At 42.7% G+C, this 26,946-nt stretch overlaps 1 protein-coding gene across 2 annotated transcripts in view; it reads left to right on the top strand.

The window, feature by feature from the left end:
• Positions 1–12,942: 12,942 nt before the first annotated feature.
• Positions 12,943–26,946, top strand: part of EPHB6 (EPH receptor B6) — a 67,187-nt gene continuing 53,183 nt past the window's right edge. The window contains exon 1 of one of the 2 annotated variants that reach the window (XM_053970655.1): positions 12,943–13,033. The gene's annotated coding sequence lies outside the window, so the exon portion shown is untranslated. Of the gene's footprint in view, positions 13,034–13,176; positions 13,371–26,946 lie in introns of those variants that run through there. The other variant, XM_053970656.1, reaches the window with a different exon arrangement.

Below are 26,946 nucleotides of genomic sequence, written 5' to 3'. Positions count from 1 at the left end.
CTGTAATGGGCCAATCAAGCGCCTTAAACCTTCATGCAAATGAAGGATCCAAAAAGAAACCCATCCAAAGGAACAAAAAAACATGATAAAAATGGGGCTTCTGACCCAAAGGAACAACAAAAAAAAAAAAAAAAAAAAAAAAAAAAAAAAAAAAAAAAACCACAAACAAACAAAAAAACAAAAAAAACAAAAACAAAAACAAAAACCACAAAAAAAAACCCCACAGGATAAAAAGGGGGCTTCTGATCTACTGAACCTTGTGTCGCTCCATCTGGAATGTGGGGATATCGCTGCTCAGAAGACCCAGCGTTGGCGCTGCAGCATCCTCGACAGGAACGCTCCTGCTCAGCCCGCGAGCCCCCTTGCTTTAGGCCTTTCTTTTTTTATTACAATCAATGCTGAAATCACTTTTAGTACCGGGAGTGTGGTCCCGTTTTTAAACAAACACACCTCTTGGTCCTGACAGCTCCAGTGTGTTCTTACATTCAGCAGCTGTAAAGAGAAACAACAACAACAACAACCATGTCATCATTTTCCTGTCCTGCAACTGCACTTATGCCAGCAAGAGATATCAGGCACTTGGAAGCCAGATGTTCTATCTGTTGTCTGGATTTTATTTTTCCCTACAAAACCTCTCTTTTTCCAGTCTCCATTAATTTATTTGTCTGGATTTGTTATTTGGTTATGCTGTGGACTCTCCCTTTATTCCCAGTTCCCCCTTTTAAATGATTTTTTTCAATTTTCTGAAAAATCTGAAGTTAATACTTTTCCTGTGGTGCTTTTTCAAACATTCTACTTCCACAGAATCATTTTACCAGATAATTACTGAAAAACTGGTTATGAAATCGGTCCGATTTTCCTGGAGTATTCCTTTTATGGGTTATGTTCCATCTTTGAAAGAAGAGATGGAACCTTAAACATGAATTAAACATCAATCTTAAACACGAACACACCTTAAACATGAATTTTTCACATTAATTTCTGTTCTTTACAATTTTTCACATTAATTTATTTTCTTTGAGTATAGGATGCTGAACCCTGAACCAACTGCATGAACCTCTTTGCATGTGGCAACTTCCTCTCCTTTTAAATGATTGGCTCAAAACATTTATTGATTTATTCTTGGTAAGGCAGTAGCTCAGTCCAGGAAAATGAAGAATTTCAGCAGTTCATTAAAAAGCACTTCATATGAAGGGAATGACAGAAAGTCAGTAGGTAGAAATACCAGACTGCCTGATTAGACCAGCACAGACTCATTGTAAGGCAGATTGACACAGGTTGTGTTTTAGGATAAATGTGAATGAAAAAAAAAATGGACTTGTAGAAAGCAAAAGACAGGTACTTTGGGTAATTAAGGTCTGTCCCTAGGACACTGAGGTAGAAGCAAGACATTAGGCTAGTTTATTTCTGGAGAAAAAAGCAAACCCACCTTACTGTGGACAAAACAGCTTTACTTTCTTTACAGGCCACAGTTTAAGAACTGACCCTCAAATACAGTCTTGCATTTATCTGAAGTCACAGCATTTTCGTGAAGATATTTTTTTCTCTGAGCTGGAGAATTCTTAGTCGAGGATGCAAACTTGCAGTTACAGACAGAAATCTTTCAACCACATCACATTGTTGAATGTGAAACCAGAAAGCAGCTCACTGCAAGCAGCCTTCATTACCTGCTTTAGGAGAGGTGTCCTCTTCCTCACCTGCATTTTGTTCCCAGAAAAGCTATTTGCTATGTCCTCTCTGAGCAGACACATAATCAGCTGTAATGAAACAACAACTGTACAACACATTTTGCATGCACGCTATTTTTATTTTTTTTTATGATCTGTCCAATCTTGCTGCAAATCACAACAGCAAGTTCCTAATTTTTTTTTTACACACCCCCCCCCCCGCCCCCGCAACTCTTTATTATTCACTTGGTTATAGTTTGTCAAAACTGTTCATCTTTTATTATGCAGCAAGTGAGCTGCAGTACAGGTAGAACCAACCACATATGGGTCTTCACAAGCCTGACTCTAACTGATAAACCTTGCAGAAGTAGTTCCATGACACTTTCCATAAAACCTACAGGTTTTTTTAAGATTACATTCCCCTGCTCTTGCCTGTACAAGGACTGATTTATTGTCTCAGTAACGCTAATGGAATCTGAGAAAAATGTCTATATTTTGGCAATGTAACATAGCCACTTGTGTCAGTGACAAAAACCTTAAGCTGGCCTTCCCTGAATGACACTCTGGCTTTAAAATACTCTCAAGCATTTATGCATCAATGCAGTGGTCACTAAGTGGGAGAGAAAGCCTTTAGAGAGCCAGCAGAAGACTGCCAACATGAGAACAGCCAGTTTGTAAATATGGTCCCTAAAAGATCTCTGGAGCTTTTTTCTAACGACAAATGCAAGGCAGAATCTGCAGGCCAATGGTGCATTTCACCCATCTTACCAACAACACAGGTGAAGACCTGCTCACGACATTGTTTATACAAGTGATGTGTGCTGACATTTGACATACAGCTTTTGGGGCAAGGGACAGAAACTGCATTGTTGGATAGTGCAGGTGAGCTTGTCTAGAACAATTAAAACTTATTGATGCACTCAGGAATCTGACTGTCTTGGCTGAAGGAGTACAGCTTCAATACACTTTACAGAGGAAATCATAGACTTGGAAAAAAAAATACTTACTTAAACCACGTGTAGCATCACAGTGTCAGTAGGATAGTGATGACTTTAAACAGCGAGCACCCACTGCTTCAAGACACTTTCTGCAGCAGAGAAAAGCCCGTCAGGGTAGTAGTTAATGGTTATTGATCAGTCACAGTCACTTAGAATTCGTGGGTATCCCTGAAATGCTAGAGATTATGTAGGTAGTTTCAAATTACTTTCCCTACCGACTTCAGTACCCTGAACTGTGCAGTGCTAGCGATGACCCAAAAAAGGAGAGGGCTAGTACTGTCCCAAGTTTTTATGTTTTTCTTTTATTTCTAACATTTGAATACGCGATGCTTTTATAGGCCCGGCTCTGCTAAACGCGAGGGACGAGCGGAGCTCTGTGGCGCCGAGCCGGCGCGTTGGGGTGCAGTACCAGCTCTGGCCACCGGGCGGCACTGCTCAGCCGCACAGCCGCACGCAGCGCGCCGCCGCGGGAAGGGGCGCCCCGAAATGGCCCGCCCGGGTGACCGTACACCCACAGCCAGCCGGAGCTCCGTTCCGTGCTCGCCTGGAAGAGCCCGAGAAATGCTAGGCCCCCCACACAGTATCTTCAGTCTGTGTTCAGACTTCAGCGCAAGGACGAATATATTACTTGTTCTCAAACACGTTCTCTACTCTCCTGAGCTCTAGTTCAAAATTACACTCCCTATTTCATGGTTTTCTTCAATTCTTTTTTGTACCTTTTTCACAAATCTTAGTCGTCTCTGTTCACCGCCTGGACTCTAATACATACAACCTGGGGGATGAGAGGCTGGAGAGCCCTGTAGAAAGGGATATGATGGTTTGGGTTGATGGCAAGTGGAATATGAGTCAGGAGTGTCCTGGCAGACAAAAGGGCTAACTGGGTCCAGGGGTGCATCAGGCACAGCATCACCAGCCAGGCAAGAGAGGGGATTGTCCTGCTCTGCTCTGCATTGATGTGACCTCACCTCAAGTTCTGTGTGCAGTTTTGGGCACCACAATGTAACAGGAACATCAGATTATTAGAGTGTGTCCAGAGAAAGGCAACCAAGATGAAGAAAGGTCTCCAGAGACAGAGGTCACTTGGTTTGTTCAGCCTAAAGAAAGCTTCCTCATGGGCTAAATAGAGTGGGAGGTGCTGATTTTCTCTCTCTGGTGACCAAAGATTGGACACAAGGAAATCTAGAATCATTAAGGTTGAAAAAGACCTTTAAGATCACCAAATCCAACCATAAACCCAATGCTGCCAAGTTTGTGTCTAAGACATGTCCCCAATTGCCACATTTGCATTTTAAATGCCTCCAGGGATGGTGACTCATCCACTTTCCTGGACAGCCTGTTCCAGTGTTTGATAAATCTTTTGGTGAACAAATCTTCCTTAATTTCCAATCTAAACCTGCCCTGGCACAACTCGAGATTGTTTCCTCTTGTCCTGTTGCTTATTACATGGAAAAATAGACTCACCCCCACCTGGCTACACCCTCCTTTCAGGCAGATATGGAGTGTGTTAAGGTCCCCCTGAGTCTCCTTTTCTCCAGGCCAAACAACACCAGCTGCCTCAGCAGCTCCTCACAGGATTTGTGCTGCACCAGCTCTGTTGCCCTTCTCTGGACTTGTTCCAGCACCTCAGTGTTTCTCTTGTAGTGCGGGGCCCAGCACTGAACACAGGATTTGAAGTGTAGCCTCACCAGTGCCAAGGAGATAGGGGATGATCGCTGCCCTGGCGCTGCTGGCCACAGTATTGATCATACAGGCCAGGTACCATTGGCCTTCTTGGCCACCTGGGCACACTGCCAGTTCCTGTTCAGCCACACCCCCAGGTCCTTTTACTCTGGGCCACATTCCTTTCACTCTGTTCCAAGCCTGTAACTCTGCAGGTTGTGACCTAAGTGCAGGACTCCGCACTCAGCCTTATTGAACCTCACACAATTGGCCTCAGCCCATCGATCCAGCCTGTCCAGATCCCTCTGCAGAGCTCTCCTGCCCTCCTGCAGGTCAACACTCCCACTCTGCCTGGTATATCCTGCGAACTGACTGAGGATGCCTTTGATCCCTTTGCCCAGATCATCAGTAAAGATATTAAACAGGACTGGCCCCAATACTGAGCTCTGGGGAACCCCACTGGTGACCAACTGCCAACTGGACACAACTCCTTTCACCACCACTTCCTGGGCCCAGCCATACAGCCAGTTTTTAACCCAGTGAAAAGTATGCCTGTCTAAGTGATAAGCAGCCAGCTTCTCCCAAAAAAATGTTGTGGGAAATGGTGTCAAAGGCTTTATTGAAGTTCAGGTAGAAGAAAACATCCACTGCCTTTCCCTCATCCACTAAGCACCCTGTCATGGAAGGAGATCGGGTTGGTCAAGAAGGACCTGCCTTTCCTAAATCCATCCTGGCTGGGCTTGAATCCCTGGCTGCCCTGCACACGCTGTGTGATGGCACTCAGGATGAGCTGTTCCATGACCTCCCCAGGCACTGAGCTCAGCCTGACAGGTCTGTAGTTCCCTGGATCTTCCTTCTGGCCCTTCTTTTGGATGGGCGTCACATTTGTCAGCATCCAGTCACCTGGGCCCTCCCTGGTGATTCAGGTCCCTCAGGTGGATCCCATCTGGACCCAAAGTGCTGTGTGTATCTGCAGCAGGTCACTGAGCATTTCCATTGGATTATGGGGGGTTATGGGGAGTGAATTCTGCTCCCTGCCTTCCATCTCAGAGAGCTGGGTACCTGAAGAACAACTGGTCTTGCTAATAAGGACTGAGGCAAGGAGGGTCTGTTATGTACCTTTTCCTCATTCTTTGTCACTATGTTTGCCCCTGCAGCATCCAGTAAAGGATGGAGATTCTCCTTAGCCCTCCATTTGTTGCTGATGTATTTATAAAGACATTTTGATTGTCTTTTCATTCCACTGAAATTATATGAAGCTGTGTTAGGGGAAGTTTATATTGGACATTAGGAAGATTTCCCTCACTGAGAGCACTGTTGGTCACTGGAACATGCTCCCTAGGGAAGCGGTCTTGGCCCCAAGCTTGTTGGAGTTCAAGGAGCACTTAAGTCATATGGTTTAGATTTAGGCAGTCCTGTGAGGAGCAGGGGGTTGGACTCAATGATCCTTATGGGTCCCTTCCAACTCAAGATATCCTGTGATTCTATAATTCTGTGATTCAGGGTGATAAGCAGGAGAGCTGATGTGACTATAATAGATTACTCCCAACATGATGAAGATAAGCAGTTGTTCATTGCTTTTGTTACCTTCAAGGTGCTTACTCACCTTCTGCAGCTGTGCTGCCTAATGCATAGGGGGATTACTCTTTGCATGTTACTCTTTGCATATGTGACTTCACACCTGCACTCCCTCAGTGTTTTACAGATTTACTCAACAGGGGCATTTTAACAATTTCTGGAGGCATTTTCAAGTTTAGCTTTATTTTCTTGCATAGTTTCTTAGCAATTTTCTTTCTTTCTTTTTTTTGCAGCTTTATTTTTGGTGGGAAGAGAACCGTTTCATACACAGACTGCAACAGCAAGGGGTACTGAAAACACATCCCTGTTATGGGATACTCAGTTTCAAAGGCCTCATACTCTGGGGACTGGCATATGGCCACTTAAAACAAACATCAACTCTCTTGACTGTCCCTCCCCAACCTGCCCACCCTTTGCTTTCCCATCCATCTTCTAGCTGTAGCATTTTATTCAATTCCATAAAGTCTCCTACATGTACACCAAATTTGTGCATTTAATTTTTGATGAATTAGTTTTCAGACAGATCAGGTCCTTGATCCAGATCACTGCACAAATGTTTGCTGATAGCACAGGGAAGGTGATGAGGAAAGGGCAGAGAAAAAAAGAGTGTAATGTCATCTGTCTCTGTAGAGGTTCTTATTCTTGTGGGGTTGAAGTATCTGTGGGACTACACCCTTAGAAGTAAATTCCCATTTTGCACTACAATGCTTTTAAACTGTTTTCTAGAAATATGTTGCCACTTCTGGGTTCCTGAATATGCCAGTCTGTGCATGGGAGATTGAATGAGAAATTAATTTTTCTGTTGAGATGTTTCCACATCTTACAAGTAATTAAGTATTGCTTGGGAAGAAGCTGGCTCAGTCTGAGACCCGGGAACTGCCAGGATACAGACTGGTTCTGCTCATGAAACACTTTTTCTGCCAGGAGATGTATCCAGCCATTCATTCCCTTCTCTGAAAAACTCCTGGAATAATTATATTAAGTGGAGCTTCATGCTAAACAAAATTGCTTTAACACTTCCCACGTTCTTTTTCTCTCTGAAAGAAAATAAATAATTTTATTCCCAACTAAATTTGTAGTTCTCCTTTCCTACCCATTTTTCACCAAGAGCTAAATGAGAAAGACAGTCATTTATGTAACCCCTTGCTGCAAGTTTGAGCAGGCTCACAGACTTTTACTGACGGGTCTCGACATAGGGTGGCACCAGTCACCCTCTTTGGCAGCCAAAAAGAAAACTCCTGTGGGTACCTCACGTTGTCTCACAGAAGCTCAGCTCCATTCCTTTCATCTTCCTGAGGGTGTGAAGCCTTCACCTCTCTGCCTTTCAATACCAGTAACTTAATGTCCTTATTTTTCTACAGGGCTTCCAAGAATAAGTTGTATGTTATGTGATCTTTTTAGCTGGGCAATTTTGCTTAAATCCCAGGGCACTTAGGATGTGCAACTTCCCTTTCCATCTACGTAACTGTCGGTCCATTTTTTCCACTAGAGCATAAGCATGCAACTGAAAACAGAGCTTTTTGCAATCTTCTGCAGCTTTCTAGAGTCATTCTTCAGATGAGCAACAGTCACCCGAATCTAGCACAGATCTCCTTAAAGCATGGAATATTTCCAAACATTCTTATGGAAGCAACAGAACAGTAGGATAATTGCAGTTTACTTGAGCCCCTCTTCCTTCCAAGTCAAACAGACAATACTGAAAAAAATACAGTGATACTTTATCTGTGCTATTCCAAAAGGAGTTTGTAGTTTCTGGTTTTCACAAGTAGAAATTAGAAAGGAAGTGAGTGAAGCTTGGATCAACATGGATCAGCAGATAGACAGGGCTAGTCTCAGGTGCTTTACAGAATATAGAGGAGAACTTGTAAAACATACAAGTTCACAACAAGTTCATAAGATATACCTATACATTCATAATTTCTAGAGAGTTCATAGGACTTTAATAACAACATATACAAAATAACTTTACATCTCTCTAACTGCACATTTCTGTTCCTGAGCCATGGCTGCAGAGCTCATGAATTTTACTTTTTCTCCCTTTAGCAGCTTCAGAAACCCTGTAGTGTCTCATGTTCCCGTAAGCAAAAAATTAATTTACAAGGTCTGGGCATTCAGGTAAAACCTAGCAGCAGTATTGAACTTACACAGCTGGACTGCGGGTCTGCACAGAATTGACTAAATAGTGTCCAGTCCCAGCAAGGAACAAGGTTTATTGTAAAACCAGTCATGGATTCTCAGGCAGCCACTTCTCTTTTTAAAGTTACCCAAATCCTGGTCCAAAGCAAAAATGACTGTTTTTCCCTCTGGCTGTCAGCATGATGAGCACTGGCACTCAGTCTGTGTGATGAGTGTGCTAGAACACTCAGGTTTCATAGGGAGGATGCTGGAAAATGGATAGATAAACAGATACTTAGACTGCAGCTCTAGTGAACTGGCGCAAGTTTAGCTGTTTCTTCCCCTTTGAGACTGTAATAAAAATTTGCAACCGGCCCATGCCAACTGAGGAGAGAAGCAGGATGCAAAGCATAGAATTACAATGGGCAAATGTTAATTCACGTGCATGAGGTGTCCCAGCCAAATTGGGGCAACCTGAATGTGGTTTTACACACAATTCTTATACCCTTCAAACATTCAGGTAATACATGATTTGACTAATCACTTACACCCACATTACTGATTATTAATAACAGTAAATCTCTGCAAAGCACATGCATTTTTGCAGAATTCTTACTGCTTATCTGTTGATCCAGACATCCCTGGATTCAGTCTTGCTATAATTACTTGCTCTGATGCCAGAAGATGCTGGGAAGATGTGGTCTAGGATGCTACTGTTATCTTGGTTGTCAAAGTCCGTATTTCCAGGAATAGGTTACCCTTTAGTTTCATTTACTTGAGCAGGAGCAATATTAACTTCAGTAAAATTTCAGAACTTTGTGACAATACAGTGTACAATGTGAAATAGTACATGTTAACAAAATTAATACACAGTTACATTATAAAGATTGGTTGATATAATAGTCAAGGAAGATAATTTTCATAACAACTGATACACATACTTAATGAAAATAATAATTAAAAATACAGGTGGGTGAATAGTCAGCTAATGTAGATTGTGTTTTTTCTCCTCTCTGACATTTATTTCCATTAAAGCTCATAAGCAAAGCGCTAAGCAGAAATGAATGATGGCAAAGAAGGAACAAAGCAGAGAATAAGCCTGGTCTGTAAGCAGAAGAACACTGCTTATTTCAAGGGAGAGCTGAGACTCAGAAGCCTTCTTTCTGGTAAAAAAATCTCATTATTTGTGATAAAGATTTAAAAAAAAAAAAATAAAAGCATGACTGTATACTGGTGGTTGCCAAGAGCCAGTGTGGAGACTGTAAAGGTGCAGGGTCTGGTTTTTCACATTCCATCTTGAGCTGCCCCTGAATCCTTTGCACTTCTATGCTTCCCCAAATTATCTTCAGTTATCTCTTATTAATTTTCTGTAAGCTTCTCCTCTTTTTGTGCCAAGTTTCTTAGGGAGAAAATACCTTTGTACTTCAACAAACACAGCAACAAACAAAACAACAAGGCTTTGGATATAGGATATCCAGATGGATATTATAAGGTTTTAGTTTACTGATCTGTATGATTATTTTTCAGAAATCTGTGAAGGAAAATGTGCTATTTCAGACAGTTGCAGTGATAAATCTGGCCTTGAAAAAATCTTCTTGAAGATTTTATCCACTAAACAGTACTGCTTCAAAACTGCTTGTCAAACATGTCCTCTCATGTATAAATAGTACCCTTCTTATTCTTTGCTTTGCCTGCTATTCTATTTGCTGTTCCCAGCTCCTCCCTTTCTTCTTCAGATCCCTTTCTTTCCTTGTCTGTCTTTTATAGTTGCTCTGTGTGTATCTTGCTTTCTCTACCTCTGTCTCCCACCTCTCTTACTCTTACCCTCCTTCTTCTCTCCTTTTTCTTTGAAACTCTATTCCCCTTGTCTTAGCCTCACCCCTCCCTTTTATCCTCCTCAGCTATTCTCTCATGGGTGGTTTTCTTCTCTTTGGTTTGTGTGGTCTGCCCCGCACATTCCAATTCTTTTCTCTTCAAGACCTAACACGTTTCACACAGTGAGGAGAGTATTTGATAAATGAATTATGCTTTGCTGCTCTGACCATTGTTTTAATAACTGCAACTTTAAATATTATGAGATCTGTTTGTGTGTCTGGACATTTGAAACTCACTATTGTGTGGGATCGTGTCTATAAAATGAATGTCTGTGTAATTTTGAGTACATGATTGCCTTTATCAATGTCTCCAAACTTTCTTGATCACGTATCCCTCTTGGTAAAAGGCTTTAGCATACACCCCCATTATACATATATTTACTTATTTATAAATTATGTTCTACGGAAGTTCTATTACTTTCCTCCTGCACACCAATGGGTTGCCTTGCATACCCCTTTGGGGTACATGTGGTCCTCTTTGGAGATCACAGCTCTATATCATGGAAGCCCCACTGTTGTATGAGATATGCTGGGTTTGTCACATTTAAGATTCCCCTGAGAATCCGATCCATGCGTGGTAGTTTGGGATTGAGAGCTTTTTCTTCTCTGTTTCTGTCATGTCAGCTGTGGTTGTTTATATATTGAGAGGGCTGAGGTTTCCTGGTAGGGTGTGTTAATTTGCCTAGCAGAAAGATTTCAGAAACTGGAAATTTTTTTTAAACATACAAATTCTGCAGCATTGCAAAATGCTGCAACACTGGAGAAAAAACATTTAAAGGCTGGCGTAAAAATTAATCCCTTGTAAAAGATTGACTGTCAGCCATCCTTTCACCAGGTGAAGTTTTAAAGAGGATTTGGATGTTGCATGTGCACGCGTGCACAGGAACTTTTCTCAGACTTCCCCATTCAGTGTAGCAGTTCACTCATGCTTGGCTTTCATTCCACAAGAAGGAGGAGGAGGAGGAGGTTTTGGGGGGAATATTCCGTTACCATAAAGGGGAGGAAGTGTTTCTGCAGCTATTGAACAAAGCAGCTAGTTAACCTCTTTCCCGACCCCGGTGCAATGGTACAGTCCCACTGCTCCTTTCTAGGGGCCAGATGCTCCTTATAGTAGTAAAACGAGGAAGAAAGGAAAACATATGTGCAAAAATGTACTACCCAGCTAGTAAGGACCAGATTTCAGGAGGAGCTGAATACCTGCAATTTCTCCTAAAATAAATTTCTTTTAGAATCAGATGGGGAGAGGGAGAGGGAGAGGGAGGGAAGTTGGAAGGAAAGAGGTCTGTTGTAATTCGTGTCTAGAAACCCCCACAGAGAGGATTAAGAAAGAAACTATGCTGTCTGGGAAGAAGTAGGTATTTGTGTTATTCTGCATAGATACAGAACTGCTAGAAAAGGCTGTGCTCTGTGGAAACCAGCCCTAGCTTTTTGAGCACTGAGATGTGTCACTGTCTGCTGATAGTACTTCTTTTAAGCAGAACTTTATTTAATGTGCTTTTTCCTTTTGTATGTGTACTAGTGTCTTACGTGAAAGGGAATCGCAGTCACTTTCTAGTGTGTGTGTTGTGAAGCTCATACTTCAAGCCAAAGGGAGTTACTTCGGGAACAGAAGCCAAAATTCTTCTCTGTGGTATCACAGAAGCATTTATGAATTGTAAGGCACTAAGTTTTGATATCTTTTCCGTCCAGTCCTAATGCATGCCATGTTTAACTCACTGCCCCCTCCCTCATTTTCTGCCGCTCAGCTGTGTAACTCACTGAATGGTAGGGACGAGCAGAGGGTAATGCTGTGTGCCTCATCTGCTAGCATTTCTCTGTATGCAGCCCAGTGACATTTGCAGAATTAGTAGGTACACTCTTCTTCTTGCACTGGCAGGAAACAGGAGACATCCAGAAAGATTATTCAAGAAAGATGCTTTCAGTCCTTTGTTTCCACATTGGAAGGTGAGGTTCTCTTTTGGAAGAACTGAGAAACCCTGTTTGATTCACCCACATGACTGAGGTTTGTCAGTACCTAGAATCAAGGAAGCACCTCGCCTCTGTGACATTTCACAGAATCACAGCATGTGTCAGGTTGAAAGAGATCATGGGAGGGATCATCTGCTCCAACCTCCCTGCTCAAACAGGATCATCCCAGAGCACACGGCACAGGATTGTGTCCAGATGGTTTGGAATATCTCCAGTGAGGGAAACTCCACAACCTCTCTGGGAAATCCATCACAGTGCTCAGTCACCTGCACAGTGAAGAGGTTCTTCCTTGTACTCAGGTGGAACTTCCTGTTCATCAGTTTCTGTCCATTGCCCCGTGTCCTAGTGGCTTGGCACCACTGAGAAGAGCCTGGATCCACCCCCAACACCCTCCCTGCAAATACTTATAGACATTGATGAGCCCCCTCTCAGACATCTCTTCTAAAGGCTAAACAGGCTCAGCTCTTTCAGCCTTTCCTCATAAGAAAGGTGCTCCAGTCTGTTAATAATCTTTGTAGCCCCTCACTGGACTCGCTCCTGGAACTCCATGTCTCTCTTGGACTAAGGAGCCCAGAACTGGACACAGCACTCCAGAGGAGCTTCTCCAGAGCTGAGAAGAGAGAAAGCATTGGAGGTGGAGTACAAGTAAGCACAAATGCACGAACTTGAGGCTGGGTTATACAGACCAACAGGAGATGGCACACAGTAACACGGATTTCAACAATGTCAAGAGAGGCTGACCAAGGATCAGTCTTGTGCAGCCACACTGTCCTTCCTGACCTGAACCTGGCAGGGATAGGGGCTGGGGCAGGGGCTTGGGCAGAGGCTGGGGCAGGCACAGCTGCGGGCACACTCGGAATCCCCGGAGAGCAAGCGGTGAGGGAAGACCCTTTTGGAAAATCCCCCTCTGGAAGAGACTGGCTGGGGGAAGCGGGAGGGGCTCGGCAGCACAGCCTGGGATCGCGGAGGGAAGCCGGTGCCGCCCAGCGACCCGCCCAGCGGAGCGGCTCCGAGGGGAGGCTGCCGGCGGCCGGGGGAGCCGGCGGGGCGTGCGGCACACAGGATGGCCATGGCCGCGGAAGTGACAGGAGTGGCTGCAGCCGCCTCGGAGTGCGGGATCTCGCAGCGCCCCCACCCCCATTTGCCGTCGCTGGGCTTCTGCGAAGGAAAGCAGGTCGGGGGGGCGGAGAGAGAATGGAGGAGGGGCACGGCGAGGAAGGGAGGGAGGGAGGGGGGAGAGAAAGCGAGAGAGAGAGAGAGGAGCCCGGAGAAAGGGACAAGGCAGATCCTGGGAAGCGAGAGGAACAGAGACTCCTGCAGGAGGGGGAACCTGGGCGGGGAGAGGACATTCCCAGTGAAGGGCCTGGAGGGGAGCGCAAGGATCGGGACTGCTCACAAGCATCCGACTTTTTGAAAGACGTCGAGCGAGGCCAGAGGCTGTGCCCGGGGCCGGGGGACAAAGCGGCGTTGGGCGCAGAGCGAGAGGGAGCTGGCGCTGGCCCGCCGGGATGGTGCGACTCGCGTGGTGAAAATGGTCTTTGTCCAACTTTTCTGATGCCGGGAGGCCGGGCGGCACGGCTCTAGCGGGAAGGGCTCCTGCAAACACTGCTCGAGTAATGCTGGGAAGTGGAGGGGGTGGTTGCTGGAGTCCTGCACAAGGTACCGTGGCGGGCGGGCGAGGACGGGCATTGTGAGTCCGGCCGGAGCGCTCGGAGGGAGCGGGACGTGGTCGCGGCAACCCGCGGGTCTCTGACATCCGAGGGAGGGGGCACGGAACAAACGAGGACTACTTCTAAAGGGGTTAAAACTCCCAGGTGATGTTCTTTTTCCTCCTTTCCCGGTGTGTGCCGTTCAAAGGCGGCGTTACCGGGACCCTTCCCCGAGCGCACCTCTGCTGTCAGGTGCCGGCCGTGGGCACGGGGAGGACAGATGTGGGCAATCGGGTCACGGCCTCTCCGCTCACGGAGATTGCCATCGCCCCCAGAGCCCTTCCACACGGCCGTGGTGCGTTTGCTCTGCTCCCACGAGCGGTGTTTCCCCTCTAGCCCCCTGGAGAGCCACAGGGAAATGCTGCCTTGGAAGTCTCTGAAGTAGGGCTTGATGGATGCTGGTGTTCCTCGTGGAACGACACAAGGGAGGCTGTGTGGCCTTGTCTGTGGGTAGGGTTGCTCAGCGCTCTTGTGGGGGACAGATGGCTGTATGAGTGCTTGTGGCAGAGAAAAGCCATGTTAGGCTATTTTTCAAGGAGATGATGCAAGTTACTACTACTCAGGCTAAATAAATCTGTGAATGTGGGAGGGGCTGTTGTGATGGGTAATTTTAATTTTGCCTTTTGTGGGTTCCACTGAGATGATTTCACTTACTCTGAAGTTTCTCTTGCTATTACCACACTCATTTGGTTGGGAAGGAGAGTGAGTGTCACCTGCCTTTACTACAAGTTCCAGAAATCAGAGAGTAAAGATGAAGAAGCAAGTCTCCCGAAGGGCATCCTTTACTAGCAGTGATACCAAGTCATGCAGATTCATGATGAAGTAGAGTGAGGGAGCAAATGGAAACAACAAAGTCAAGGAGAGTTAGCTGCCCCCAGACACGTCTGTTACAGAGACAAATCTGTAGTCTCAGCTGCAATGAAGGAGCAGGCTTCCTTTTTCATTGTTATATAGGTTCTGATCTGAAACATGGAACTGGATGTGGGTGCACCTCATGTTTAGTCACAGCTAATCCACCTGCCCTAAGCCATTAACACAAGATTTATTGGATAATTTTAGGTATTTCTTCATTCCCGGTTTGAAATAATTCCAATGCTGATGTTCCTTTGGGAGAAGGAAAGGAAAAGATAGTCCACAATCTAATAATCCTTCTCACCCCATCTTATTGCAGAAAAAAATGCTGTTTTTCTCTTGAAGTTCACTCCCTAAATTCAATACCTTGCACTACTTCAGTTTACTTTGCTGATGTATTGGCAAGCTTCAGATAACTGCACATAATTGCATCCTTTCCTTTACTGCCTTTTGCATGTATGCTCTCTTAGCCAAATTACACATGTGCAGTTTTTAATTCATTGACTTGTGTGCCCCTCTAGCCACTAAACATTTTTTCTTGTCTTATGAGCTCTCTCCTATTTGACATTCTTGCACTTGCACTGGGCTGCTCAGAATTGTTTGTATGGCCATGTGTTTTGATACCTGGAAAAAGCATCACTTTGGAGCATTGAATATTGTATGAAATGGGATTGTATCTCTTTCTAATTTAATCACTGAAACCTCACAGAAAGTCATGTTTTCTTCTATTGTTCTGAAGTTCTCTGCTCTTCCTATCTGTTATCTGTGACAAGAACAGCTTAGGTTGTGGAGACGTTTTGGAGGGGGGTGGGGAGGAGATGTCTGTTGTCTTTTCTTTTGCCCAAGGCTGCTACTGTCTTTGCTTTCTGTATTTGACTTGGAGGCTGACCAATGGCACAGGGTAAATCCTTTTTGGGGGGAAGGCAGCTGGTGGCTCCAAGGAGACAGCTGCTTATTCTCCAGCATGCTCCCATAGGCTGCCAACAGATGTGTCTGACAAGGGAGTTGATCCCTTAGCCCATTGAGAATTGTCTTCCTTATGCCTGTACGGATTCACTGTGTGGATCCCTCTTTGTGCCCAGGTGCAGATGGCTTACCCTTCTTCCCTCTGATATTGCATGTGCCATATGCAGAGAATCATGTAAGAGATTAGTGTATTTCCCACCCCCCCCCCCCCTTATCTCATGTGCCTCCAATTAAGACAGTTTTGTTTTTTGGCCAACTTTTCTTCCCTGGATTGTCAGAAGATTTATGCATGCTTTTCCTCTGGTTCAGGAATGCTCCTGTCTCCAGATCTGGTCTCCCTAAAACCTTTGTTTCCTTGTATTTCATTATCCATCAGCAGTCCCTGTACAGAGGGTTAACCTGAAGTCCCTACAGATTAGTGCAGAGTGCTTTTGAAGCACACTTAAGGTTGCACAATATATTTTTATTTTTCATTTCTGTGGCCATATTGCATATGTTTACTGCACACATAAACAATAGAAGGTGGAAGAAGTACAAATTGGTGTGTGGTCAAGCTAGAGCTTTATAATGTCATTTAGCCACCAAACAAGAGGACAGTATCTTCTAAAAAGGGTGCTGTCATTAAAAAGTATTTATTAAGAATATTCCAGATTGTCTGGTTTTGGTCATAAGCATGTGATGATTTTTTTTTTCAAAAAGCTCAATGTCTTATTTTTGTGAAAAGTTGATTAAAGGTTTAGAGGGGAAACTGATGAGCCCCTATAATACTGTCATTATTTAGCCTTGTTTGCTGTTGATTTTTTCCTTAAACCTGATTTAGTATTATATTACAGTTATATCTTGCTGTTGATTTTGATTCTGTTAGCAAGTTTTGTATCATCTTACAGAAATACAGGTAAGGTATTTCTTCCAGCTACTGACTGCACGCATTCAGCAGTTTTCCAACTCATTATGACCTTATACTTTAGCTTCTACCTGATAAATCTTGGGCTGGATATCACTCTGCTCTCCATGTTTGCTCTTTGGCAACCATGAAGTGTCATGGGCTTCAGGGGTGTACACAAGTGTATCACAGGTGTATTTTGTAAATAATTCTATAGATGTTGTACAACAGCAAACTAACACTTTTTTTCCAGTGCTGCTAAGTAAACAGACCTCCAAAAGGATAAAAGCTCATTAATTGCTCATGTCAGCCATAGCAATCAAACATGTGAGCAGCAAGTCTGAATAAGAAAAAAACATTTCATGTTGTCACTCTTCTCACACTTGATTTATACAAGGAGTTTTAAACTTAACAAAGAACTACACTAGTACTTCCTTCTCAGAGGCACTCTGTTGAGCTTTCAAGAAATATTCCTCTGCCACCAGAAATAGAATTTTATCAGGAGTGTACTGTTAATATATGTTGTGTTTTAAAAAATGCAGTTAAAATGTGTGCACCTTTTGGAGATCCTGGCGCCTAATTTTATACTGAAGGCGCTGTCTTGCCTCTTAAAAAGTCACCATGGAGCAAGCTGATGTTTCTGTCACAGAGGTCCTACTTGAAGATTGTCCTTGAGACCACTTCCACTCTTCTAGTCACTGGTTTCATTTTTCCATGCCTCCAGAGGCCCGTGTGCATTCTGCTACTCAGGCCTGCTTGTCAAGAAAATTTTTATTCAAACGTTTCACATGCACACCCCCACGCCCGTATGCACGGGCGCATGCTCATGGGTGCACACAGCCACGGGCAAAGAGCAGAAAAAAGGGCTGTCCTGGCAGCAGAGAAGATGCTGGGTACCGTAAGAACACAGCCTCTCCAGCCTGAAAACTACAGTCTTGTATATGAAAGCTGAATCCTTAAGCTCTTGATTCACCTTAGGATGGAAATTCTCGCCAGCCCAGACCTGCACATTGAAACATACATGACTTCATTTTCAGACAGGCTTTTTTTTTTCCCCTGTCTCCTTAAGCTTGCCAAGTAAATGATTCCTCTGCTGATTCTGCAGTTTCAAAGTACAGGTTTTTGCTCTGTGCCATGTCTCTGGAAAATATCCAATGTGTCTAAATCATGTAATTAAACCCTAGAAGCTAAAGACTGAGAACTACTGACTCTTTGTAAGATATTTCTGTTTTAGCATACTGATGTTTCTCCAAGTTACTGTAAAGCTTTCAAAGCTCCCTAAATGACCTGATCTCTCTCCCACTTACTGCAAAACACTCACATGATATGAATCTGTTTGGCCCAGCTGACCACTTCAGAGGCAGTGTGTAGGATACAGACGCCTGTGTGGAAGCCTTTAGCATCAGGCTTACCACAGATTCTCTCAGATCCCAGGGATGTCTGCAAATGGAAGCATGGTTCCTTGGCAGAACTCTCTTATCTTCTTAACTATTCTCTACTATGAGAGTGGGATGTCACAAGAGGGACAATATTGCAGATCCTTCTGGGCAGGTTTTGAATAATTTCAGTTTGGAAATTCAAACTGGACTGTTTATAAGACTGTTTGAATTTCCAAATGTTAGGTTTCGCTCACAGCTAGGATCAATTTCATTCCAGTACACAGAATCTGGAATGCTTTTTGCACCAGGAAGATGTTTGAAATTACTCCTTGGGTTTGAGCCAGGGAGAAGCTGCTGGAAGCACAGCTGGATTGGTATGCATGCCTGCAGTTGTCTCCCAGATGGTCCCTTCCCTTCCTAATGTCAGTAGGCTTTCAGCTGGTGCCAGTAGCAATGGGGATGCAAATATGTACTGACATTTTCACTTTTCAGTGAGTTTGCTAATCCCGTTTGGTGCATGTGTTGTCCATAAAGGGGCTACCATATCAGCAGTTACCACTGGCATCACTATGGTATCAGGAATGGAATAGTTCTGTTGAGGAATGTTTGTTTCATTGCTAGTACAGAGAGTATCTTAGTGGTCTTCTCCTCTTCCAGTATCTAACTGTGTTAGAAGTACATAAAGATGTTCTTACATGATGTGAGAACAAATTCTGGTGACCTGAGTGTAAATCAGCGGTGTTAAAATATAGGGGATAGGTAGAAGCTTTGACAGAGGGAATTTTCTTAGTTTGCACGTGCCTTGTTCTGCTGGGACATGTATGTGGAGTCAGATGCTGAAGAGCAATTAGTCTTCATTTTGAGCCTCACTGTAGCTACCTTTTTGCTTGGGGCCCCAGGCTGAGCACCAGAAAGACATTTGGTGAAATAACGTAATGGGAATGATGCATGACTTGTGCTCCTTGTTTCAGTCAGAAGACCTCTTAACTCAGACTGCAAGAATGGTGTTGACAGTTGTGTGTTTCTCATGGATAATTTTGCCAGTCTTGAATTAGAAGTGGCTCTGGACGGTCTCAGAGGGCTGCAGGTTCTTGGAAGAGCTAAGGACATCTTTGGGCAGAAGATGGAGGGCCATGAAGGGAGGGTCAGAAAAGGCCAGGAAGGGGGCTGAAGCACCTCTGAAGACAAGCTGAGAGAGCTGAGATTGTTCAGACTGGGAAAGACTCTGGGGTGACCTTATTGTGGCCTTCCAGTACCTAAAGGGAATATAAGAGAGCTGGAGAGGGACTTTTGGCAAGGACCTGTAAGCAATACAATATCTGGGAAAGACTCCAGACTTGAAGGGTTGGTGTAGAGGAAGGAATTCTCTACTCAGAGAGTGGTGAGGCACTGAAACAGGTTGCCTGGCAAAGCTATGGATGCCCCATCCCTGGAAGTGTTCAAGTCCAGGCTGGATAGGGCTTGGAGCAACCTGATGCAATGGAAGGTGTCCCTGCTCATGGCAGGGGGTCAGAATTGAATGGTCTTTAAGGTTCCCTCCAACCCAAACCATTCTGTGATCCTGTGAAATCAAATTAGTGACTAGATTCCTGTTACCTGAGAAGAATCGCTAAAAAAATTGTCTCCTAAATAGATTCTTTTGATTATGTCTAATGGGTTACCCTCCAAAAAGTGTGCATGATGACAGAGTGTGAAGAAAGCAAATCTTTGGAAACAGAGTAAAAACAAAAATGTTAAATTCTTGAAAATAATTAAGCTAAAACAGATCTTACTCTGTTTGATAAATTAACACCTACTGGACAGTCCTAATTGAAAGGATCAGAATAGGGTCCATTGAATTTTACTTTTCCTGCTTCTCTTGGCTGATAGTCTGTACCAGGCCACTGTACCAGACCAGTGTTGAAAAGAGTTGTGTATATGGAAATCAGAGTGGGAAGGAGAAACTTGCTCTAAATCCTTAGAAAGTTCTTTTTAAATTAGTTTTTAGATGATTTTTTTAAAGGCTTAGCCTTCCCCTCTTCCACCCAGATCATAGCATATCAGCCTGGCATTTTCTACTTTTTTTCTTTTGTGCCTCTGAACCTGTGGTGTTGAAATTGGACAGTCCCTGACTTTATGGCACTAATGCAAATGCACAGAGACTATTTGTGTTTGACTGCGTGAACTTCTCTGCCACAGCACTGATGAACCGGGAGCTCAGTGAAGAGCAACAGAAGTGATTAGGTGACTATAGGGAATTTTTAAAACGCTATTTAAAAGCACTAGCTTACTGATGAGTGAAAAGGGTTTGCTCTGGAGTAGATAGAGTACCTAAAAGACTATTGACAGGATCCCAGGCAATGTGCTGGCCAAAGGAAAAGGACTGGCTCAAATTGCCCAGAGTAGGTGAGTTTTGGGTTCAGTATTAAGGTGTTATTTCTTCCAGCAAAAGTCCACACAGATTGCAGAAAGTCATGGAAGCCCTATTGCTGATGACATTTAAAAATATGACTAGGGAAGCTTAAAGAAATACTCCAACAAAAATCCTGCAGTTGACATGGGACTGTAGGCCAGATGTTGTCTAAATAAAGGTGCCCATCCCCCTCATTTAATTTCTATTATTATAGTCTTATCAACAGCTGGGGGAGGGACTACCTTCCTGACAGAAAATGTACCTTGGATCTGCTCTATTATGATCAAGACTGGTCGATATCCAAGGAAAGGAAGTGGTGTATTGTATTCACTCCATTTTAAATGTAATCCTTCGGTTTTGAGGCTGGATGTGGATGTAACAAGAGCAGTGAGCCCCAGCATCCACACTGAAATATAAATAAGCCTTTGAGACACTGAGGAGGCAGGATGAACTCTGAGAATTATGTGTTGTTGCCTTCATCTCTGGCATGAAAAATAATACAAACATGCATTAGAAAGAGATGCTATGAGCCTGAAATATCTTTCTACCATAACCTGCTTGGCCTTCCCTTTTCCTCTTAAGACTATTTCTGTTCTGCTGAAGTACTAGTGGCACATAATGTTCCCATTTCCTGAGGGTGGAAACATTGAACTGGAAATGCAGGATGGAGGAGGAGGGAAGGACCTGAGAACAAAATTGGCTGCTCTTCAGGCTCTGCCAGTGGCAAGTTCAAATTTTTGGTGGAGCTCTCTAACCCACTTTTGCTACACATGGGCTCCTTCTGATGCTTCACTGAACTCAGGTAATTGTTCCAAGCAGTCATTGCCATTGAGATCACTACTTCTTTGCAGCCTTCATCTGACTTCTTTTCTTCAAGCTACCATTTCTGCTTCAATTCCCTCTCGATTGTCTCGTAGATGAGATCCAATTTTGGGCAACCTGATTCCCAAAATCAAAGTTAAAACCTGGTTGAAGCCTTGAATCATCATGAATCATTAGTGTTGCTCTCTAAATAAATATCTAGATGTTGGTAAAAGTTAAAAGGAACTTAGTGTGAAAGACCAAGTGAGATGTTTCTGAAGTCCAGCAGAACTTCTGTAGTGTCTGTTCTTGTTGCTTAGTTCAGTCATTTTAACAGTGAGACCTAGGCCCTAAGAGGAAAGACAGCTGAGTCTGAATGAATATTATGGATTTCAAGACTGGAACTGAAGACAGCAAAACTGGAGAAACCATCTATTTTCTCAAAGTCTTTCCAGAAGAAGTTCTAGGTCTCATAGTTCTTTTCTCTGTGTTCTCGAGAGGTTGCTGCCAAGGTAGCTCCCTAATTGCCTGTTACTGCACAGTGAAGTAACACCTCCTGCAAAAAATGTCTTTAAACAGGCTGTAGTAAGTGTTCGTGTGCACTTTTCAGAGTATGACCAATGCAGTGCAGAGTTGTTTTGTGATGTTTTAGTAGGTAACATGAATGTGAGACTCAAACTAATGGTAGAACAGACAGAATTCCCGTCTAGGCAAACAGTGGTCATAAAAGAATGAAGGCTGTGTGGTAGAGCTCTTCTCTGAGCCATCTTCTCCCTCCCTCATAGCTTCCTAGTTTTGTGCATATATTTCCACATCAAACACTCTAATTTATGTGCTGGAGCTAAAGCTTGTATATTGTACAGCCTGTTGGTGCAGTCAGCAAAACATAAGGGAATCAGCTTGACTGAATATAATTTTTTATTCTCACTACCATTCGGGGAATACACTATGTTACAGCCCACTGTTGGGGCAACCTTATGAGCTCAAGAACTGCTATTTGTAATTCTGTGGGTTTATAACTAGATGGGAGGTACCTGGTAATCATGTGCATGGAGTGAAGGTAGAAGAGTAGGTTTGGACAGCAAGGTCAAAGCAGTGAAAAAGTCAGTAAAGTGATTGTGCTTCAGTGCTTTTCTGCCTTGTTGTTTTACATAGGAGTATTCTTGCTTCTGTTAACAGGAATAAAAACAGTGATGATAAATAATGCTAGTAATTAAATAGTTTTAAAAGTAGCTTCTATCTACAAATGCATGAAGCCAACAATTTGTGAACCAAGCTCTATGACAGCCCAAGGCTGTGAAACTGATTAAAATGGAAAAAAGTAGTTTTAATTAACCCTTAAATTATGAAGCACATTCTCTGAAAACCCAAGCTGCCTCATTGAAGCCAGACAGGAGGTTAATATAAAGAGCTGCACTTAAATTAAGATGCTTTAATATTATTAATCCTTTCTGTAATCTGTTTTGAAATGACAGTTTCTCCCATGGAATGAAAGGCAATTTCAAAATGATGGGAATTCCCATAGAAGAGGAACATTATCTTTTAACTGTCTGTCAAGTACTGCCACTATATCCCAATAGACAACATAACCTTGGATACTGTGAATACGAACAACATGCATTTTCTGCTTATGCTAAATATTTCTTGCTGTAAAACCCTCATGAAGTCAAAAGAAAAATTAGAGATGAAGACAGTAAGCATATTTTTGCAAAAAATGAAGTTCTTTACTGCAGCTGAAGAAAATACTAATCCTTACTAAAGGATTTTGCAAACTGGTCCACAATGAACAGCTTAAGAAAAGTATTTTCAGCTTGTTCTTTTTTTTCCCTCCATTGTATCTTTTGAGTGTTTGTGCATGGATCTTGGTTCATGTATTTCTAGGCATGCCGTGTAAGGCTACATTCTTAAGTTACAATGGGAGAGAGCATTAGTATAAAACATCTCTTTTCTTAGACTTATTCATATCTTAGTGTTGCAAGCTACTCTCACTTTTGCTCCTGCTCAATCCCTCAGGCCTTTGATTTCTTTTCCAGTGTCCTGAGAGTGCCTTTAAGGCTGTTGTGCAGCTCTGTGTTTGGGTTGTCTGTGCAGATTTGCAGTTGCATTTGCAAACTTGGTCAGCAAATGTCGAGGTTATTTTTCTGATTTGTAGCATTGCTTGTCTGGCCATTGCAAACACTGTGCTTGGCTTCTTTACCACTTTCTACCCATCAGCAAACAGAACTTGGTATATAATAACTTTAATCTCACTTGAAAAAAAAAGCATGATCAGCATTGCTGAGTAGATGAGAACATGATTTTAGGGACATTCTCTTTACGTCACTGTCATGGTTTAACCCCAGCTGGCAGCTCAGCAGCACACAGCTGCTCGCTTAGCCCCTACCCTCCCACCCCTCCCATCCCAGTAGGATGGAAAGGAGAATCAGAAAAAGGTAAAGGACATGGGTTGAGATAACAACAATAAGAACAGTTTAATAATTGGAATAAAATAATAACAGTAATAATGGCTATGGTGATGTTGATGATGACAGAAAAGAAAGGGGGAGAGGGGCCTGAACCCCAAAAAACACAAGTGATGCTTGGTACAGTGGCTCACCACCTACTGATGGATGCCCAGCACATCCCTGACCAGTGGTCAACAGATCCTGGCCACCTCCCCTCTGTTTATGTACTGAGCATGACATTCCTTAGTGTGGAATATCTCTTCAGCCTGTTCGGGTCAGCTCTTCCTGTCCATGCTCCCTCCCAGTTTCTTCTCCATCTCCTCACTGGTAGAGCATGGGAAATTGAAAAGTTCTTGATTTAGAGTAAGCTTTACTTAGCAACAACTGAAACATCTGTGTTATTAACAGTATTCTCAATCCAAAACACAGCACTGTGCCAGCTCCTAAGAAGAAATTTAACTCTATCCTAGCCAAAACCAGGACAGTAAAACATTCTTTGTTTAATAACCATTTGTGAAAATGTGTTATTTCCCTTCCCCTTTTAAATGCTGAAATAGCATGCATCTTTTTTCTCGTTTTCAGACATCTTCTATTATAAAATTTCAGTGAATTTTGGGGTGTTTATTTAAACTTAAGTTGTATTAGAGAAGGAAGTGTCAGTTTTCAAAGAATTTTTAGTGCCACAGATTACTTTCACCTAGAAGTTAGTAATGTGGTGATCTTCAGGGATACTTGAGTCTAGTATTCCAAACTTAAAATTCTGTGCTTAGAATTTTGGAAATACAACACTTTACACAGTGCTTGACAAAGGTTTGCAGCTGTGCCCTAGAGTTTGTGAATTGCATATTTTTTCCTCACTGAAGTCTTATGTCTTCCTTTTGTACAGGTGAAAGTATAATTGTCGAAGATAAATTATACTTGAAGTTGACAACATCATGTTTATTTCTACATAGATAAAAGTGCAGGGATCTGCACAGTTGTACTGAGAGAAGTATCCTGAGGAATTAGAGTAAAATCAATAACAGGACAGTGAAACCATACCCAGTGGGTACAGTTGTCATCTTCTTTTTCCATCAAAGAAGATAAATATGATGGACAGCTGTTAATTCATTTCTCCCTGTTTGCACAGTCTCCTTTATTTACAGTATGAAAATTCAAAGGGAGTCATTTCCATATCACTTCAATTCCTGTTATGTTTTAGAAGATTTTCTATCAGGCAAGTAATGGATAACATAAATTAACAATTAATTTCTTCACAATTTTCATTCTATAATGCTGTTAATATTCTAGAGCTGGGATTTTGCTTCCAGGTGTTAATGTTAGAAACTTGACTATAATTGCCAGTGTTTCTTAGAAAACTATACAAATCACTATAAAAGTTGTCAGTGAAATCAAATCTTGTGAGGTGGGAAGAAATTGCTTTCAGAAACTTAATTGTGTTTAATATGTATGTAATTCAAGTACATAATAGATGGAAGAAAGAATCCATATCTTTAATTACAATTTTTTTTTAAATTGCTGTAGTTTCAAGAGATCAGTGTCCATCTTTGTTAGGCATAGCAAAACATGATGTGGAGGCATTGAGAAAGGCTCCAGAAACACAGGGCAGCTGTGAATGAATTTTGCTTAGGAAGAAAGACTAGATTTACAAGCTAAGCTGTAAAGCTACTCTAGCCAAGTATGTGTCATGGCAGAGAAGAGAGATTTAAGGGAAAGCATTGTAGTTATCTAGAGAGATGCTAACTTGGCCTCCTGTGTGGGTTGGGAGATGGCACAGAGGCTTGGAATGTCCCCAGATACCTTCGGGCTGCACCTAGTGGGGGTCATTGGGAGGAAGCTGTTCAGCTGTCCATAGCTCCCTTTTTTAATTAGTGCAGATCTTAGTTACCTGGTGAACATGATTCAGTTCAGTCCACTGACTGTAGAGGTCATTTGAGTGATTATGCTTCTAAGTTGGGCACCCTGTTTTAGCCTCAAGGGTTTAATAAAAATTCATGAAAATAAGAGTCTCTTTCTTCCCTTTAAGAGCTATGGAAGTTCTTAATTTGGGTCCCACTAGGAAATGTATAATCAGAGCATGGAAGATCAGCTTCAAGACTCCTGGTGTTTCCGTGGTAAACAAGGAAATAAATGCCTTTCTTTGGAAAACATTCAGAATCAGCTTTTGGAGTGTCATTGTATACTTAAGGGATCCCAAGAGACACAGACACAACTCTATCTAGATAATCTGTAGGAAGCAAATGATCAAGCCAGCTAGAAGAAATATTTTATGAAGTATGCGCTTGAGGAAGTATTCCTTTAAACTTAGTTTTACATTTCATCTAGAGCATTTCTTTCAAAATTAAATGAATCAACTGAACAGACTGTAAAAAATCCACAAGGCACAAGGGTTTTTTCAATAAATTCTGCTCTTGTCTCGGATATTTTCCAAGTAGTTTGAAGTCATTAAAAATAATCTCAATTAGTAACACAGGATAAAAGGATATACAGCAGCTATCAAAATGATCTATTCATTTAGTCAGTCATTTTTCTGTGGTGCTTTATGTGCCCCAGCAATATAATTTTTGAAGAAAACACATTAACTTACATTATATTAAAACCCTGAGCGATAAATTATGTATTGCCCCCCCCCCCCTTCACTTCCTGTTTGGGGCGTAGAAAGATTTCTATGAATAGCAGTTATTGTAATTATTGTCTAAGAAAGAAGGTAGGCAGTGTTATGTCATTCTCAGGGTGCTGGACAGGCACTGAGTGACAGCTTTTCACAGCAGCATTGTGAAATTTATCCCAGTGAGATGCGTGACCAGTGCTGCAAGGGCATCCCAGCGGCAAAGTGAACTGGGGCCAACAAAGGAGGGGGGGAGGCCTTTTGCTTGATGCGTAACACTGTCATGATTCCCTATTTATCATGAATGAGAGGTATTAATTCCACTTTTTGTACTCTGCCTAAATGTGATGAATCAGTGTGCAGCACAGATTAATTGGAATAGTAGTTTATTGACTCTCCCAGATGTTGTGCTCATTTATCTTTTTAATGGTTCTTGCTGAGAGATAATATTAAGCTGATATGAGTCACAGTGCAAAATGTGCAGGAGGAGGAAAGACTGTGTTTGCAAAGGTACAGCATTTTCTCTACCATGGAGTAGAGAATGGAATTCTACCATGGAGAATTCTTGAGGTGCATTTATTTTGCACCTAGATCCTTTGTGTGAGGAAGAAGTATGACAAATACAGGGAAAATTTGTGGAATCAAGAGTAGCAGAAGGAAGGTAGACCCATATAATGATTTCTACTGTGAAATAGGCCTAGAAGAGTCAGTTAACAATGAATGAGGAAGAAGCATTGTTCCAGTGGGAGGAAGCAAGATGATTTGGAAAAGTTCTTGGAACAGATAAGAAGAATTGAAAGCATAAAAAATTTGGCACTGTTATGATTTCAGTTTCTATTAGTAGAACAATATAAAATACGTAAAAATACTTGTTGCACGAGGATAGACATCTTTTCAAATTTGTTAGAAGTTCAAAACAGGGATTGGATGAATTCCTAAAGAGATACTAAAGTGAATTAATTGGGGGATATTGTCTAGTAATCTTTGTCTTACATTTGTGGATACCGGAGCAAGAGGAGGGAAGTGGGTCACACAGAGGTCAGTCTTGCAAGC

The sequence above is a fragment of the Vidua macroura genome, chromosome 2, assembly GCF_024509145.1.
Source record: "Vidua macroura isolate BioBank_ID:100142 chromosome 2, ASM2450914v1, whole genome shotgun sequence".
NCBI classification, from domain to species: domain Eukaryota; kingdom Metazoa; phylum Chordata; class Aves; order Passeriformes; family Viduidae; genus Vidua; species Vidua macroura.
The sequence above is the reverse complement of the archived record's forward strand: the minus strand, read 5'-3'. Positions and strand labels throughout refer to the sequence as shown.